The 21,617-nt window shown below is 25.2% G+C and overlaps 2 protein-coding genes across 2 annotated transcripts in view; one reads left to right on the top strand and one right to left on the bottom strand.

Annotated features, from left to right (window-relative positions):
- The window catches only part of LOC132932229 (glycosyltransferase 25 family member), a 65,669-nt gene that overhangs the window by 17,214 nt on the left and 26,838 nt on the right, over window positions 1-21,617 (bottom strand). The gene's annotated exons all lie outside the window — the stretch shown is intronic.
- The window catches only part of LOC132932230 (trace amine-associated receptor 4-like), a 36,849-nt gene continuing 24,522 nt past the window's right edge, over window positions 9,291-21,617 (top strand). The window contains exon 1 of the mRNA XM_060998503.1: window positions 9,291-9,403. The gene's annotated coding sequence lies outside the window, so the exon portion shown is untranslated. The remainder of the gene's footprint in view (window positions 9,404-21,617) is intronic.

Raw genomic sequence — 21,617 nt, 5'->3', positions numbered from 1 at the left:
ATTGTGAGTATTAAACTGAATAGTGACAAAGGATTGGGTAAATATTTTAGGTACAACATATCATACTGTGGTTCAAATATATTATATGGAAACAGATTGTACCACATGATAATAAAATAATAGAACAACGTAAATCATAGGGCAGTTGGCATTGTAGACAGTTTCAACTTGTACATTTATCACTCTAACGGGGGGTTTAAATTTAAAATTATGTCCGAAACGGAAAATGTTATGTCACTACAAACATAATATCATTAAAATATTCACAGTTATTCTTTTGATTCACTAACACTAAAGATTATCAAAAATAATTAAACTTAGCATAAAACATCATCTTGTCCGGAAATACTTTGAATAATACTACAGTAGAAATGTTTTGTATTGTTTAATGTAGTTAGTTAGCATAAATATTTTACAAGTTATATACATTATATACTATATACGACCAAATTTAAATTATTTTCACATAATGGTACCTTTGAAATACAATCATAAACATCAACTCAAATAAGTTTGATTTTATACAGTATCATAAATAAGTTATATAATTTTAAAATATAAAAATAATTACATACGTATACATTACACACACACATTAATAAGTAGAAACTTTAAAAATTTATTTTTATTCAGCAAAAAATATTTCAAAATTTAAGAGAGAAACACTTGCGTGAATACAAATTATTTTGGCACATGGTGCGGTCAACGTTTGATTTGTATAATATTATAGTCTGCACGCATATAAATCAAACATTTTCACAAACCATTTTATGTAAAAAAAATCCAAAAATAAATGTCACCCTTTAACCCAAATTATAATGTTCCTTGTCGAACGCAATTCAAACGAACAAATTTGTTACCCATATGTATACACCAATATTATTTTTCTGATCAATAATGTCATAATTTAATTTATCTAAATTTTAATTGTTAAGTTGTTAGTAAAATACACACTTGACTCGTCACATTATTTGAGTGTTTAGCACTCGTTGGCGCGACCCAAACGTTACAAATTGTATCTACTTTTTGTAAAAACACTCAAGGGTTCAATTTACAAGTTATGGATTATATTATATAGTTTTTTTTATTAGAATATACAATGAAATAATAACAGATTCGAATTATTTGTTGATTATCACTTTTCATTTATCGAAACATATATTTTTTTAATAATCGACGGAATTATTCATAATTCCAAACGAAATACAAAATTATTAGTAATTTAAAGATTAGATTTGTATTTCGACCAATCATAGTCGGTCAAACGTAAAATAAACTAAATTATACTAGCACAGCTTTAAACAACCATTAACACCCTACATTGTTTAAATGTAATAACTAATAATAAGGATGTACCACGATTAACTGAGTGAATAAATTATTAATTAATTTCAACACAACACTTATTTTCTCACCCGTTTTCATATGTGTTAAACATAATTATTATGTGTTTAAACTTCACAACATACTATTAGGTGACGTACATTTTTAGGCGTTTATTTACCTTTGGCCTTTATAAATTGTATAATAACGTAAAACAACCTATTAAAAATTATTTTTTTATACTTCATTCCTTCTGAAAAAAAAATTAAAAAAAAAATTCTAAATTCACTATTGACATTTTGTTAAATAAATATCGAACACATTCAACTGATAATTTAATATTTATAACATTAAACCTTTAAGCATTTTGATACAACTAAAAATAGAAAATAAATTAAGAATTTTTAAATTTTTAATTTTACACCGTTGTATTGAACCATCGAAACTTAAATATAGTTTTAAATATGAGCCTGATATGTTGTTTACATCTATATTAGATAATTCATATTTAATTTAATCATCGAATCAAAACGAACATGTTGAAATACAGTATAAGTTATTGTAATACAACATTTGTACCAAAACACACAAAACAAAACGAGACATGATAATACTTAGGTACATAGTATCTATAAATGATGCGCCATGTATAAGAGGAATGTTTATGAAATATATATGTTAATTACGGTAAGAATGCCAGATGCTGTTTTTGACTTTGTATATGTTGTAGGTACGTTAACGCAAAATTATCATTAAGTATGTCTTATTGTATAACGTAAGAAGATTAAAATACTCGTGTTCGGTTACTAAAACACACTTAATAATTTATTATTATTATTATTATCATTCCCGTGTGTTTGAGAACAGAAAATACGAAAACAAAGATAATAAATAATGCGAAGCTCGACAGCAGTAGCGAAAGAATAGAGGAAAAAACAACAGTAAGTATATATAAATTGCATTATTCTTATTTCCCGATTGTAGATAGGTTTACTTTTGGAGTAAATAGTATTTGACTCGGAAGTAGCGCGCGTATCGAGAGATGGACGAGGAGAATAAATCTCACCCTTCGGCTCTCTAATTTACAACATAAGATATCATAATAAAGTGGGTTAATCTTTTATTTTCAACATGTTCATAGGTGGTTTGTCTTCTACCTTAAATAATAAATTCGAATCTACGTTACCGCACCTATTTACATTTGAGGCAGATTGTAAAATATTTAAATGCTCTAATTCATACATCGATTTTGGTCAGACTTTACTACATTTGAATTATTTGATTAATAATAAATAATATCAATCATACGATTTATCACATATTTTATACGTCAGATAACTGCATTATGATAAATATGACAAAACCCAAAATGCCTGCTAATATTGCCAAGTGATGTAAATACCTTTTTTATTTAACATAGACAATTATGTTTTGATTATTGATGCGGGTATGTAAAAAGTTTAAAAATGATAGTCAATGCTTGGTATGGTACAACGGTATAATATGATATATAGAATAATTAAATTTTGAAAACAAACTTTATTTTATAAGTATATAAGTAGGTGATATTATTATAGTGCACATTAATTAATTTCAAAAATCAAACAAACTTCTCAAGCCGATTATCTATGTAAAATTGTATATATTATATGGTTCGACACCATCATGCGATGTGAAAGCACGTAAATATTTGTTTACTTTGGTCAATAAAACACAAAAGCAAACAGTTATCGATAAGAAATTATAACACCCTAACACAAATCAATCATTGGCCTACCAAAAACAAGGTTTTATTCCGAATACGCATTATTCTTATCATCCGATATTATTATTTATTGCCAAAACGGTCGATTTACGTTTCGCCAGGGTCACATTTTTCTTAGGCGTATTAAAAACGACACCACGTCACCGCATATAATATAACGTACAGATAATGTAATGTCGTGTCGACAAACCATTTCGCAATATTTTATGATTGATTTTTCTTTCCGTACGAGGCTCACTACAAGTCTTAGATCCCGTGCGGAAAAAAATATAGTTACGCGAAACGCCATCACGGTTGGACAAGGTATCGTAAGGTGGTATATTCACATCACATCTATGTGCTCACGCATTTTTAACCTACATGATCGAGTCGTATATCGGCGAACGTACTATGCGTAGAAATATTCAGGGTGTTTGAAGAACCGTTTACTTGTACGTCGGAAAAACGTGGCGCATTTTATAATATATTCAGAGTGATTCACCAAGCATAACGCTCAGCCCTATTTTATTCTTCAATCATGCATTTATTCAAATTCTGGTTTTCTGAATTATTAACTAGACATATTCTTAAAGGTAATATTTTCAAATACATAGATTTTGTACGGCAATGCAAAGTGTTTTTTTCGGAGATGGTATTTATTTTTTCAAACCATTATTACCTTGTTTTTTTACTTTAAATCGGCATACTAATGATAAAAACTTACGAAAGCTAAAATACAATAATTAATATTTATTAACATCTGAATCTGTGTTTTATAATTTTTAAAAATTATTTGAGCAATAACTACCCGCTCTACGAAATATTGCATTCGTGGTCCGCGATTGTATGTGCAATCAATAACCATAAACCGATATATACATTATAATCATTATGTTATATGCATATATAGGTATTAATTTTTAAAAAAATAAGAAGGAAAAATAAGCGTAAAAAATATAAACGATGGAATTTTCTAAAAACGTGACGTACACACACTGTGCGGTGTTAAGTGAAGTTCTACCAACATGTATATTGTATAAGGTAAGTAAAAGTATAACATAAGTATACGTATTGGTATAACCACAACAATATACAATACCCAAACGCTGTCCGTTGTATAAGTATAGTATATTTATGTGTATATAATATATAAATCAATTTCACCGGTGGAATAAAAGAGAAAAAAGTGGCGACAAGTGACTATTTTCTTGCACTTTAAAGAAGGTTTTCTTATTTCTTTAGTTCTTTAAACATTCGTTTCGTGTTTGAGAAGGATTTAATACGTATAAGCAAGCATTTCAACGTTTTTTTGGATCCAACGCTGTTTCGGAAAAAAGAGTTTATTTAAAAAAAAAATATTCTCGCGTTCTATAGAAACGATTGTAGTAGGCGATGATACGAGTACTTATTATTCGCGTCCCGTGACTCTAGTGTATTATTAACGCCGTGATATACACGGTTAGGTGAGAGGTGAGAGAGGGCGATGACATCCCCCGCGACTCCCCTCAGCAGGAAGGTTTGACGGTGGTGGCCCTAAATATATTATATACGCGAGTAAATTTTATCCTCGGCGTAAGTAATTTGTAGCAGTGCGGTAAGTACCTATATATAAATATATTAAGCATTACAGGTGTATGTGTGTATATGAGTGAGTTTATATATATATATATATACTATACACGGCATGATGTTAGTAGATTTTCGTAGACCGCGTACCACCTGGCACGAGGAAACGTGTTTAGCGACTATTATCAATTTTAATCTCTAAGCTTAATTTTCAGATAATAATAATATTGTATTTGGTGTCTTTAGAACGACATGTTCCATGACACCATCGCAGGATGAAAATAATGTAATAGGAACGCATATATGTCTTATTTTTAATTTACATGATTAATTTTATCGTGTTGCACAGAAGTTTAACAGATGGATATCTCGAAAATAATCAGTTACAATTGTGTATGCTCAAACCCGGTACAACACCAGACACCGGACACTACGGTCATTATTATATAACATATATTGTATAATAGTAAGCAAATATTTTATTAGATACATCAATTAACTTACATAAAACAAGACAAAAATAAAAATTACAAGAATTTTAATAATTTAAATTGTATATCAAATTTCGAATGTATATTTCATATACTAATTACATCATTCTTTGAATTTTATTTTTTAGTTACTTAATAATAACAAACTACTGGAAAATTGCTATATAAATAAAATATATAATGTAAAAGCGTAGGTATATACAACGAACAAAATATATGTAATAATAAAGTGATAAAAAAAAGCAGTAAGACACAATACAACTCTAATTTGGATGCGGGGGCTTCTTTTCGACATATTAAACAACGCGCACTCACCCAGACATACGTAACGGAAATCATCATATTGTATAAAACATACCCTATATTTTACAGTTTATTTTTTATTTTTTTGTGAATTATTTTCAAAACAAAAATTTTTCAAGAAAAAAACTGCATTTAGGCATTTTTAATTCAAATTATTTTTGAATTAGCTGAAAAATATAGTCACTGACAATGTGAATATATAATATTAAAATCGTGTTTTTATTTCATAAAGATAAAATATTTATAAATATAATAATACATTTAACTATCATATCATTCCAATTGACATTTATTATGCACTAACAAATTTAACGAATAATTACACTAATAAATTGTATATTTCAAATGATTGAAAATCATCGTCGTTTATAAACATTTAAATACGAGAAAAAAAAATTCGTAGACTATTTGTGTGCGTTTTATTTATCACACAAAACCGAATAATATTACACAAAACTCTATGATTGATGAGCGAGAGAAGGATAGAATGAGTAAAACAGTAAAAACTAAAAACAACTCGTAAAAATATTATACTTATACACAGAGTGATTACTAAACATAATCACCCTCATTTTTTATTTAATAATGAATTTATTCAAGTTCTGATTTTGGCAATTTTTAAATATACTTCATGTTATTAATATGGCTTATATTTTAAAATTCTTGAGATTTTTTTTTGTACTACACGAGGAGAATCTTGTAGCAATAAAAACTTCCATTTTTTAAGTTGGAACACCTCCCAAAAACTAATCATTTCATTTTTGATTTAGATACATCAATTATCCGCTAACTAATTTTTAGTTGAAAAGGGGGATTGTCATTTAAAAAACAGAATTTTTAAATACGGTAGTTTGGTTAAATGTTTTTTAAAAATTCAAAAAATCAAATTTTGAAAAACCGTATTATTAAAGAAGAAAAAGAGGATGAATATGTTTGGTGAATCATCCTGTATATAACAGTGTCGACGTTGTGATATAGTATATAGATTATCACTACGACTAATATTACCACTATAAATGCGTACAATTTACACAACTAAACAATATTGTACTTTTACATTCGGTGCCGACAAATTACATCGAACAAATAATTTATCGTTTTATATAACGACTTGGTGCTTTATGCCAAGTTTAAAAACAAATTGTACATATACACCGCAACCTTAAATTATAGACTAGTAAACACACACATCGTAGGTATTCGTATAATTTGTTAGATGAAAATTTTTTTTTTAAATTCACTCTTTTGTTTATCTATGGTTATACCAATAAACACGTTCATAAAAACAAAGTACGAGAGATCTTTATGGAATGGTATAAATTTAATTTCAAAAGTTTTCTCGGGAATTGTTTAATCGAACAAAATGTAATTTTAATCCACGACCGTAATTAATATTTATACAGTAAACTGATTCAAATTAATGCATAGTAAATATATAAACACGAGCTTTTGTTTTTGGTGAATATGAGTTTGGTACAATTTATTATTAAATATATTAAAGGCCGATCTGTCATTTTGAGAAATTTTCGGATATTGTTCACAATGCCCTATATAAACACATGCCAAGTAATAAAATATCGATAATTTCAACGGTGCTCAGTCATTTGACTCAATGACCATGATGTTAAACGGACCACATAACTAATATACCTAATAAGAAGTAGACCAGTTAACGCGACCCAAGATCGATCATAACTGTTATATACGCATTATACCAATGATGGTACGCCAAGCACAAGTATCGTTTCCATACCTATTCTAACTTATTGAATTTATCGCATTTTAATAAATCGGATATACCAATCATTCCACACTTTTAATTAAATTCTGGCGTATTTATAAGATGAAAAACGACAAATTTTTAATTATATAACCGAAATAATGCATTTTTAATATTTTGTAATTTAATTTATTCAACAAAGCAATATGCTAATACATAACGCGCTATAATAATATTACAAGCCATTAAGTTTTACATGTGCGTCGTTTTTTCTTTTTCTGTTATTAAATATTATTATTGAAGTTTTATACAATACTTAAATGACTCGATAAATATGTTATTGAAATTTCGTTAGCCAAAATGTATATTACATAAAGCATTACGAAAATTAAACGAAAAGCATTACTGTTGATAATTAATGGAAAAGTAAGGTTTTTCAATTAAACAGATAAAAAAGATCATACAAATAAAAATTGAAAATTATAAAAACCATCGTATTATAAAGGGCACAATAACCATAAATATATCTGTGATAACTATACATAACTTATATTAATATGAAAAACTAAAAATATAAATTTGCAACGCGCACAACTGAATTAGTTTTTACTTATTAAATTCGTTAATATGTATCATTTTGATAAGAATATTTTATCATAATTACATTTAATTACGTCGTGTTAATCAAACTTTAATCAAATTAAAAATCACATTAATATACTACTTAAAAATTGTTGATAACATTTACAAATATTTTAAATATAACTTGAAAATGCAATTTATTCACATATATTTTTTACACCCATATTATTTCTTAAACTTTTCAATTCGTAAATATGTGTATATACATTTATTAGATGATAATGTTTGTTTGTGATATACGTATGCGATTATTTTAAAATTGACAAACTTTGTTGAACATAGTAAGTTATAAATGTATACATTTAATTATTATTTTCATTTTTCATTAGCCATTTATTTTATAATAACAATGCATTTTTAAGGTGATACCTACTTGAAACTTTATGGAGCTTCATATTTTTAAAAATAGTTCGTACCTAAATAGATTAGATGATTTTCAAACTGCTGTATAATCACGGATTATTGTACGACATTAAATAATACTGAATATTTTCCAATACATTTTTATGCATCGGTATACGATAATCGATATTGTATAAATAGTCTATTATACAGATACATAAACGTTAAGCGGAGATGCGTACGGTGGTTATAGGTTATGTTATATAGGAACTAAATGTAATCACCCCGAAGCTGCAACCTAGCAAAAGACTTTTTTTTATTTGAATTTTAAACAGACATAAAACTGCACAAAATAATATTCGGTAATATACCTAATTATTATATAAAGATACAAAAAATTGATATTTCTTTTAGAATACAAGAAATTAATTATAAAAAAAAAAAAACGTGTAGGAAAAATAAATAAATGTCATGTAGGTACTTTTATATTTACGAAAACATACAGTCTAATTAATACTAATGTTTTAAAAATTGAAAATAATGATTAACCATTAGAGCTCGGACTTGTCTACAATAACAGAATTTGAGCTTGTATTTCGATATTAGGTACTCGTATATTACGTAAAAATAATTTTGTCAAAATAAAAATTATGTAATAATAAAACAAGTAGTAAATGGATACTATTTATACTCAATTATTATATTCTAGTCTTATATTATAGCAACAAAATAAAAACACCCAAGTCAATTTTATCATTTTTTTAAAAACATTATATGATCTTTCGAAATTATATATAATCTGTAAGTATTATTATAGTATCGTGTTTATTACCAATTGGTACAGCTAAATAATTTTTTTTCAAAATCTTACTAAAAAAAAAAAATTTTAATTTTTCCAATGATTCATATAGCTTAAGATTCAAATGAAAAAATTAAAGTTATTTATTAAATAAATAAATATTCTAAAATTATAAGAGATTTTAAAGATCTTTTGTTCACCATGAACAAAAATACAAACATGATTAATGATTTGAAAAATGAACTGTTTGACACACTTATATATTATATAAATATAATCAAAACACGGACAAATCTATCGCTAATACATTATATATATTTATTTTATTTTATGAGCAAACTAAAGCGCGTCATGAAAATTACAAGCTTTTGAGAGCGCATCGGTACGGAAAACCGCCACAACAGTGGATTTCCTAGCAGTACCGTAGTACACCGCGTCGACAAACGTAGTCAAATCGTATGTATCACATTTAGGTAAGAAAAAAAATTTGTTTTAGTTTGTTTACTAGCAGTAGAAACATAAATATAAAAAATAAACTATTTTTAATTGATCGGCTTATTCTACAAAACATTGCAGCGTAATGTTTATTGAAAGCATTATATTATAAAAAATCAACAAGGTAAAAATAAATATTTGATTTTTATTTATAATTATTTACTTTTAAAAGTTTTAAAATACATGACCCTAATATTAATATTATCCTGATAATTTATAGTGATTGTATATGCAGAAATAACACTTTTTTACTATTATAAACCAATATATATATAAATATAACTTTTTTATCTTTAGGTTAGTAGTTACTAGTTATCGTAAAAAATATTTATTAAACGCTTATTAATTGTATCATTGAAAAATTTAATATTTATAGTCAAACAAATAAATATAAATGATGTATGAAAAATAATATTTTTTTAAACGAATGTTTTTCCAACGTAAGATAAAATATTAAAAACACTTTTTTTTTTTTTATATTTACCTATTATACATTTATAAATATATTTTCTAAAAACCGAATTTTATCAACATTTTTCATAGTGAACTAATTTAATAATAATATTAAAAAAGTAAATTTCAGCTCCTCTTTCTTAAAATATAATTTAATTGTGTTAGAAGTTAGACTACTCATATGTACATGTGTATTAATAATTTTAAAAGAATAAACAAAATGTCAGTATTTATTACTTTATTTCTGAAGTTCAATTCATATATTATTCTGTTCTAACTTATTATCTGAAAGTTCTCGTATTATTCAACTCACTGTATTATATGGTAAAATAAAAGTAATACAATCATCTAAAAATAGACACTAAACTGAAATATTTTTCTAAATAATTCGAATTCCATTATAAACGTCAACCGAGTTTAAATTGCATAAACTTAAAATATTTCAAATAAAAAACTACTTTATTCAAAAATAGTTATAAAATTACACTTCCAGCCAAAATCAAATTTGAAATTCATTATTATTATATAAATTAAATTACAACAATTGAATTACAAATTATTTTTTAGTGTACACAGTTAAAAATTTAAATATTTTATGATTAAAATTGATTATCAAATTAATTTTTTTTATCATAAATATAAAATAAACATTGCGATAGGTTCATAAAATATTCCAGAAAGTTAATAGAATGTTTCCTAAAATAAATAAATTTAACATTAAAAATTGTTCAATATTTGCCTTTAAGAATTGACAAGACCAATATTATTATTTTATATAGGTACAAAAAAAAATTCACATTTAAAAGTTGATTTTAGATTTTAAGTGGAACGATTATCCAAAATAATTGTTTTTTTTTTCTGTTAACCTTGTATTTAGTTAAGACTTTTAAGAGATTGTTTCAAAGTTTAATGTGAGTATTTCAATTGTTTAGAAATATTATCTATTTGACACAATAAACAATTTTTAAGTTTTGGTTTTTCTTAAAAATAAAATAAAATATCGAAAAATTGCGAAAACTGATCAAGTTTATGTTATGCTTATTTTGAACAAAAAAGTTATTTTATTATAATTAAAAAATTATAATCTTATTTTCCCCAACTTAGTTGTTTTAGTAATATATACACATAGCCATTTTTCAAAAGGATTTACTATCTATAGGTTAATCAAAACATTTTTAAAATTTGATGCTTTTTTCATCGATATTATTGAATTTAAAAATGTTTCCTTAATGGCTTAAATATATTTATCAACTACGATAGATAGGAAACTCTTCAAACCCGTAAATAATATTTTTATAGAGATGATTTTTTTTTTTTTATGGTAAAACTTAAAAAATATGTAACAATATCAATAAATAATGTATATTGCTATTAATCTTAGCATTAAATAAAATGATCAATTTTTCAAAAACGTTAAAATAAAATTTGGACTGTTAAATAAATACTGAAAATTATACATCCTTAATTTTATCTAACTTACTTGAAATATTAAAAATTCTCTAAAAATTATACTAAACCGATATTCACTTAGAATGTTTTTTTTCGTAAGTGATTACATCGTCATTACACGTTTCAATAATACATAATAACACTGTGTTGAGGGGAAAGACGCAGAACAATTGCCCAATATCTATTTGATCTCTGAATCCTGCCTGTCATTTTATTTAATCTTTAAAAGATTTTATATTATAATTTCAATTTATACTATTAATAATATGCAAAGTTTGAAAAATATTTTAGTAATATATTTCTAGATTTCTAGATAGTTTTGCCCTTTTTAAGTTTAGGTTACACAAATTTAGTTTAATACAAATATGGTGTTTATAAAATTGAGATTTATACTTAAAAAAAAAGGTTGAACTGTTGAATTGAAATAAGTAAATTTCTATAAAATCATACCAATATTTTTGTTTAATTTAAAGAAGATTAACCGCTTCGTCATTGAAGTAATAATAACATAAAAAAAAAATGTTTCATAAAAATATAATCATGAAACAAATGTAAAAATGATCGTAAATTTAATTTTTAGTGTGAAAGCAATATCATGTATTTTGAATAAAAAATAGCTATCTTGCAGTTAAATTGTTATGTTTAGATCTAACACAAAATGCCATATATAAATTATTTCGATTCAATATTTAACTGGAAAAATTAATTGATTTTACTTTTTACTTAATTAAAACAGCTTCAAGTGTATTCACATTGACATTTTATGGCATAAGTACCTACGTAATATTGATGTAAGTATAATTGTCTAATACTATCTCATACAAAACAATAATACATTAAATTATTTAATTATTAAATATTTAGTATTTTGAATATCTATAAAAGAAAAATGTATGTGATTTACAGTGTGAAGTATCACACACAGAAAATGCACACCCATTTTGTTTTCATCAATAATAAAGTTATTCAAAATTTGATTTTTTAGAATTTTTAAATATAATTAGGTACAGTCCATATTTTCAAATTCTTCAAAAAAATTTCATTATTCTAATGACAACCTCTCTTTTCTACTGTAAATTACTTTGTGAATAATTATTATGAAAATGTTGATATATCAAAATCAAAATTTGAACGAGTAGTTGAGTTATTTATTCTGTGCACTATAGATAATAGGTTCATGTTAATGAGTTTGAAAGATATGAGGGCTATGGTAATTTGAAAACTTTAGTAATTTATATTAATCTATCAATATTTATAATTTATAAATATGATCCAAGTATAATAAATACTAGGTATATCCAATATCACATGTATTTTATATATTTTTTAATACCATTTTTAAAGATTTTTATCCTTCATTTAAACATTTTAACAACTGATAAACTATTCATTCAAATTTTTAATAGGTACGTCAAATTTAAAAAAATATATGCACCAAATAATTTAGAGTAAAAATGAGGGGTTTTCATTTGTAAAATTAAAGTTTTATACTATCACCTTAGAACACTCATTAAGTAGTATGAAAAATCTCAAGAATTTTAAAACATGGTTTAAGTATATTAAAATTCCAAAAATTAAGAATTTGAATTAATTTATTATTAAATTAAAAAAAAGAGTGTGCATGCTTGATGTATCATACTCAGTATATATTATAATATATATCATACAATATTTCATACTAAATAGTTCAAGATAATAAAATATTTTTTTATCTATTTCGTACATATCAAATGGTTTTTAAAAATAGTAAACGAATATTAAAATATAATCACAAAGATGAGCTTTAATATTTTCACAGTTCTAAATAAAAATTCAAAATAAAGTTTGATTATTTTTACAATCTTAAATATAATTTAAAGTTGAACATATTTAATTTTAAGTAGCATATTGTATTGTTTCTATAGTTAAACAAATTATATTGGTCACCACTCGCCATTTAAGTAAATAATATTTTAAAATAACGTTGCGTTAAATAGTTTATTGGAATTTAAAGTTAATTTTTAAGTAGTACTTTTTTCAAATAAAATTTTAAGTATACAATTTTTTAATTATTATTTATTTAGATAATCCTTGACCGTTGTGGCCATAAGTATTTAATTACAAAATATTATGTTATTGTTCGTAAGGTTCAAATATATTATTTAATAAACTAACAAATTGCTATTTACTCTATTTATTCCATTTCCTAATATTATAATCTTTAATTATATACATTATGAAACATTTAACTTTAATAGCTAATTAGATTACTGTACCCTCTATATATATAAAAAAAAACAATTTTTAGCATACTTACAAAATGATTACTATTCTTTAGTTTTCATAAAGTTCATTTCTAAATTACACATTTTACTAATTAAATTTTAAAAACACTAGAATTCATACAACTACCGTCATATAACCTGTTATGTTTTTGAAAATTAAAGCTCAAATACTATATTATAATAGCTTAAATAATATAATAGTATTATATCTGATATTTAATCTTTCACTAAGGTAATTTAAACACAATTTCGTTATTACAAGTTTATGATAAATATTTGGAAAAATATAATTAGTGCGATTAAAATAATTTAAAAGGTTCCAAACCAATCATTATTCCCATATTATTATATAACATGCCATTATTTACCCATTGTTACTACTTTAAGCAATTCAATTTTCGAATTACTCTTAAAGTCATATACATAACAGAAATATTCAATAGTTATTAATTAGGCATTAGTTTTACACACCAATAGACTAAAATCGTTTTGATATTGGAACAATGGGACCTGAGAATGAATTGCGTTTTTACATCAACACTATACAACAATCATAGTTTATTTGACAATAAACACTACAGACGCAATAAATTTTAATAATAAATTAATATTCATCATTGCTACGGGATATTACTTGGAATTTATTTATTCATTATTTCGATAATATTATTTTCTTGGAACGTTTTAAAATCGTTTATACACCAAATCATTCATTGATTATACTCGTCTCTCGAGTTAAGCGTGGACAGGTTGATCGCGTTAAAATCTATAAGTATATACATGTATAGGTATAGATAATTTGAACTTTTCGTAAAGGAACTTGTCAACATTTTTGGCGGTTCTTATCAAAAGAATACCGGAACTCGTAAAACAGAATAGTTATAAATTATTCACACTTGTGTTTACCAAACTTAATACGATAACATTCTGGAGACCACGATGAAGTAGGGTAATTTGTAGATATACGCCACGCAGTCATATACAATGACAGTTGTACTCATATACGTGTACACATTTGAAACAGTTTGTTGTGTGTACCTATTGTGCACATTTTTCATAACAACATCCGCTTCAATAAATCTCGTTTGCATTTATATAATGCGTATTTTAGTTGTACGGATGATTAAAAAATAAAAAAAATGTATCAAGATAAGATTAATGTGAATTTTTTTTCCTGTTACATGATTTATAACAAAAGAATTTTGTTAAAAAAATTATCATTATTCAGAATAAAATAATATAAAAACAAATAATATAGTATTGTTATTAAAATATAATGTAAGATAACTTTCAAGAAAAGTTACATATATAATAAATATCTGTAATTATTTGAAATTTTTGATTTAACTCGCTCTACTATTTACTATAACTATTTGTTTGAATAGATACACTTTTTGCTATTTTTTTCTTTTGATGTATGGTAACAAGCGTTAAAAATTTGTTATAAATTTATAATAAAAATAAAACGTTAAATAGTAGAGTAATTGTTAGGTGCGATTATACAGTTTTTAAGCTAAAAGTTTAGTGATACAATCAATATAAGATACTATTTAATCATGTCCGGTGACTGACCGATGACATTTATCAAAAGCTTTAGTTACAGTTGTAATTAAGGAAATGAAACATTTATCTTTTTCTTATCCTCGCTGTCGGCCTTTTTTCATATTATATTATAAATTTTATAATTCTGATATTCTTTTCCCAATAATTTTTCTAATACATTATTATACCATACTATAACAATTTACAATACTTATTAGACCTGACGTTAAGATTGGCAACGATCCAAAAGTCTATAGTTTTACTGTTTATTTTATAACTAAATCATGCACATAATTGTTTTGCATGACCTACTCCTTTTACGAATAGTTGACCTAAAAGTTCGCAGTGAACAGAGTGCAATTCAATCTTCTCTAAAGCTTTTAATACGGTTTTATTTTGGAACATGGGTAGTATTTCTACAGTTCAAATGCAACATCAACTTTACTGATGTATGTAACTAATCTTGAAGGGTTTTTCATACTATTGAAAATCAAGTAGAGTTTTAATTTAAATTAATAATTATATAAAATAATTAAATATTATAATATTACGTACATTTTTATTCTAACATGCAATTTTTTTTTAATAAAAAAAATAGCTTTTAGATCAAAATGTGTTTAAATAGGTACCCAATAATTTCTAAGCTGTTCTAAAAATTTAAAAATTACATTAAAAGCAAAAAATATTAATTATTATTCTGATTCAAAAATTACATGAAATGTGTAATATGTTATAAAACGAGCATTATGTAGTTTTAGTTTTGAAAAACAATGCAAAGTTCATCAAAATATCAACTTTTATTAAAACCACTTTATAACAGACAATACTATGAAATTAAGAGGATATCTGCTAAAAATCAACAACAAATGTTTATTTTTATTGTTTAATCTATAAGAAATTCTTTTATTCAATAAATTACAATTTTGTCATTTTTTTCAGGTTCCCATTAATTACGTCATTGATATTTGATAATATATTATTTTATAATTACTAATACATAGATACCTAAAGTGATTATTTCAGAAAATACTAGGAAATTAGTTAAGACGTGCCTATAATATGTACATATTAAATATAATATTAGCCAACGAGACCAGTGATGCCGAGGTGTTAATAACGAAAAAATAATATCAAAAGAACAGTTTCAGACAAAGCAAATAAAAAATAACATTGATTTGTAAATCATTTTAATCTGTAAGCTAGTTGAATTCTTTACTCGTATCGTGTCTCAAGGGGAATTGTGTCAAATGTAGAATTTACAAAAATATGATTCAGTATTTTCGTCCAAATATTGTATACATTTTTTTTTTATATGATTTCACCCACATTTACAATCATTATCTATTGATAGGTATTATTGACAAAATAAAATAAAGACAATTTTAAAAATTCCTTAAATATTATGATGTGGTAAGTATCATATTTGTGTTTATTCAATAATGTTATAACAAGATTGAATAAATTAAATCTATTATTTAAACATCACATAAAATCCAAAAAATGGTCTTATTTTAAAAATTCGCGAACAAAAAATAAGTTTACAAATCGTTTTATTTCTTTTTTGTGTATGTAATATTCCATAAGATGAAGAATAAACCGAACTGATTTTAGTGTTTAAAGGACGGTAAATACAGCATAAAACCCACCTTATTTTTAAAGTTAAATAAACTAACAATGGACTATTATATACTGCATTGTCTTCTCCAATATATCAATATGTCACACAAACAATAGGTATTAAAAATGATTAAAACACTAACACGCTTTCCACCAGAACAAGTATTAAATATGTATAAAACAGTGATAATAAGTAATAACAATAATATAATGGAAAATAATACCCACAAACTACGGCTATTTAAACCCCTCTTTTTAGAAACTACGTATGAACATTAAACGAATTCATGAAACCTTGAGATAAAAATGCATCCACTTTAGATCCAAATATTAATAATATTTATTAATATTTAAGGAGAATAGTCACAATTATTATTAATAATACATAATATAAAATTATATTTTTTAAATATTATTAAATATGTCTAATTACATTTCTATAGTATAAATCATGTTCTATATGTATTAAATTTATAATAAATTTATGATAAAGATAAAACTTTTTATTTTTTAATTATGTAACATAATAATATAATCTAATTTCTTTTAACATGTAAAAACTTTTAAAAAATATTTATTTATTTATTTCTGCAATTAAGGAAATATTTAACTAAACGAAAGTGTATGTAAAAACTTACACCGTTCCTAAATTGTTTTAAAATTTAAATAAACCAAAATCCCGAAGGGATGTGTTTATTCTTCAAAAGTTTTTTTATCTGATAAATTCGGGAGCTTTCAAATGCATCGTATTGTATATTTCTACCACGTTTGGTAAAAATCGACTTTTTAATTTTCTGCATTTTGAATTTATATTAAATATTATGTGAGTTAAATGAAAAATAATTTCTTTTTTGATATTATTAAATTATTTTTCGATGCTTCTTAAGTATATATGTTGATCTACATTTTATACGTTGGATACCCCTAACTTTATTCTCGACAAATAACCTTGAATTTCTAATACTATACTAAGTATTTTATACAATTAATTAAAACAGTTTACCATGCACATGAGTTTTAGAGATATTTAATTGATCTTTCAAATTAATATCCTTTTAGTAAATTAAAACCAACACTTTTGTAATATAAAATCAAACGGAAGTACGGACCATCAAAAAGGTATCCATTATCATATTTTATTAAATATAATATCTGTATCACATATCGATAAATCATCTTTATGAAATATATCTTTTGTACTATTTATAATAACATATTATTATGTTTTGTATTTTTTTTTTTTAATACTTGAAAATTGAATATAATTTATTTCCTTAATCATATTTATTACAAATTGTTATTAAATAAACTTTAAAAAGAAAAGTGAAAATTCTTGATGTGAAATGAACCGATATTTCTTTAACCATAAAGTAAAACACATATCGTTAGAATGATTTTGCTATCATTGGTTCACCTGCTTTATTGAAGCATTACCGATTCAACGCTAATCTATTAACTGTTACGAAGAACTTTTTTTTGTGTATTAAATACTTTACAAGAAATTTTCATAATTAGAACAAATAAAGTTAGGATAAATATGGGTATTTTTAAGTTGGTAGATAGTGAAAATAAATAGCATACTGACGACACTCCTGGAGTGTAGTTTTAAGGTTAGATTAAACGAGGAGTAGCTAAGTAACGACATCATTTCCTTATCGATCTTATCGGAGGATTTTCAGGCATTTGTTTTATTAATTTTTTGCGAGAATATTTAATAATCAGAGTGTTTTAAAACGTGTCTAGAATTAAAATATAATAGTTTCTAATATTTTTTTAATCGGATAATAGTGATTATTTCGTGATTTAGAAAGGACCCTTGTTATTAAAAGAACAATTTTGTTTTGTGATTTTATTTAGGTATGGTTATTTTTGTAGAAACCAAATTTAGAAATCATATACACTCAAATAAGCTTTAGTAATATTTTATAGAGCAAAATAATTAATACACTAAACAACGAAATTAAAATAGTTTTCGAGTTTTTAATCAAACAAACTAATTGAAAATTACAAGATATCATCAATGTTTCTCATAGAGTTATAAAAATAGACATTTTTAATCTTATATGAATCAATCGACTTGGGATTACATCAATACATAACATAGCACATAAGTATATTAATTATTTTCAATATAAACAATAGACACTAAATAATAGTTGGACTATAGATATAGGTAATGTTAAGAGAATAAAATGTTATTTCTGTTAAATTTAAATATAGAAAAAATAATAACCAGAAAATAGAGTTAGTTATATTATTCTTTTTAATTTAAAAGCTATAAACAATTGTAGAGGTCAAACTGTATACAAAGACATTTCAAGATTTACTTTAAAGCAGACTAGCAAAAATATATTATACAACAAAACAATTGTAAATTGACATTAAACAATTGTTTCTTCAAACGAGAATTTACAGGTCTTCCGGCATATAAGTTTTCAATAATTTCCTGGAAAACTGCTGTGAAATGAAAACAATTACCTGCGTAAAGTACCATCTGTGGACGACTTTCAACCTATCAAGAGATCATATTAAACTTTTGAGAACTTTTTCTATCCGAAAAATATTAAAGGATATATTGAAAAAAACCATTATTACCCTACCAATATAGATAAAACAACAAAATAACGTTTTAATATACATAATATTTAAAAAAAAAATAACAATATATTATATATATATTTCATTATAAATAGTACCTTATGTTAATGTTTATTTTTCACTATTTCTTTTGAAACATGTATTAAAAATGATAAATCTCAAAAAGTTTCCAATTACAGAAGAAAAACACAAACAAAACATTAAAAATTACAAAAACTTTTAGATTAATTTATACAGAATGACACAAGCGAACATATTATATATTAAAATAGCCGAACACAGTATAGCCTTCAAATGTAAATCATAAATCTTAAAACTAATACTTATCCATATTTTTTAACGTTTTATTTAAAAAAAACTCTATATTTTTTATTCAAAATTAAAAGCATTAGAACAATATTAAACACATAGCATACTTCTATCTATACACAAACGAATAAACTCTATACAATTAGTGCAACTGTCGACTAAAGTTTAGAAGTTTGTAGGTAAAACAACGTATTAAACAATTAATACAGTTTATAGTGTTAATGGTTAAAGCAAACAAAACTAGGACTTAATATGAGTAGTTATATAATGTTCATAGTTATAATTATGTCGTACAATAAATTTAAAAAAAATTAAAAATTTGATTTCCTGATTACGTTGAAATAATATATTTTATCGTCCGTAAAAAAATTAACAATGCTTGTTTAAGGTTTAAAATATTTTCAACGCTTTTAAGATTCTAAAATTTAAATCCCTTGAATAAATCCGTTTAACGCCTGTGTAAAATATGACCTTCGCGTCCACCGCTCCCTCCCCTTAAAATAAGAGAAATCCTTCGAAAAACACAATTCAAAAAAACTGTATATTTATAAAAATAAATCATAAGTTATAAATTAAAATACTAAGTTGACGTTTAATAATACTATTTATATGTATAAATATTATACGCATAGGAGTGTTTGTTCACTTTATTGGTACTTGATGTATATTATAATTTCATAACGCTCGTATAATCGTATGTGTGATCTTAAAATAACGTTTTAGACATCATTATTACACGAATTCTCTTTATTTGACGATCACGCTATAAGCTGTTACAAGTAAGACTTCTCGCAATTTATACGGATTAAAAACCACTGGTCCTGCAGTGGTACGCCAACAGATATTATGACGGACGTCAGACTTATCGTTACATATCGTAGTACCGAAACACCGCAGCAGCAATCACCTACACAACATATATAGTTGAACTAATAACAATCAATCAAACGCCAAAAGCCACGCTCATCTGTCCACCAGCCCACTCTCTCCCATCGCATAACCATATACGAACTAGTCACTGTTTTTCTAACTCTTACGGCGATTGTTGACGTCTATCGCGGTTTAGCACGAGTGCCATTGTATAAGTATCGCACAGTTAATCAGTAGCTAGTTACGTCGTCTCCGAAACGGTTTTAGTCGTTTTATTTTTCCGGTGGCCACGGTGTAGTCGCGTACAGGACTTTAATTAAAACATACATTATAACAGTCCCTAGCCGGTGCGACGTTGTCACCAATGACGCGACTTGGAAATTGTTCGTATCATCGAATATTAATCTATAATACGCCAAAAGTCAAGCGCATTCCTTTACCGACACGCTTAACACGATTAAAGCATCCCATCACTGTTTTCCCGGATTCCTACGACTTATCGTCTGTCACAGTTTAGCACGAGCGTGTTGTTGTATAGTGTATACCAGGGGTGGCCAACTTTAATAGACTTGCGATCGACTTCCGAGATTTTCTAGGTTCTCGCGATCGACCAAAAAAAAAAATAAAAAAAAGGTCAATAAAAAAAAATATGTATATTCTATACGTACATGCGTGTTACACTTCTTTTATTCGATATCTGTGTATAATCTCGTTTTTCATAGCTATTTTGCATTTTCTAAGTATAATTTTTATATTCGTTGATATAAAGATATACAAATTTATAGAAAAAATTCAAAAATTCAAGAAAATACTAAAGGGAGTCGCAATCGACTCAAATTCATCTCGCGATCGACTGGTTGGCCACCTCTGGTGTATACCGTTCACAAGTGTCGCGTATTGCCGTTTGTATTCCAGTATTCAGTACCTATACAGCGATAAATAATACAACATCTTGAAAATGGTTTTGGTCGTTTTTCTTCTGGGGGCCACGGTTTAGTCATGTATAAAACTTTGGTTATAAACATACATTATAGTAGTCATACTATTCGGCGTAATCACAACTGACGACTTTGAAATCGTTTGCCTGGCA

The sequence above is a fragment of the Rhopalosiphum padi genome, chromosome 1 (assembly GCF_020882245.1).
Source record: "Rhopalosiphum padi isolate XX-2018 chromosome 1, ASM2088224v1, whole genome shotgun sequence".
Taxonomy (NCBI): domain Eukaryota; kingdom Metazoa; phylum Arthropoda; class Insecta; order Hemiptera; family Aphididae; genus Rhopalosiphum; species Rhopalosiphum padi.
Note: the sequence above shows the minus strand (reverse complement) of the source record. Positions and strands in the feature narration are given on the sequence as shown.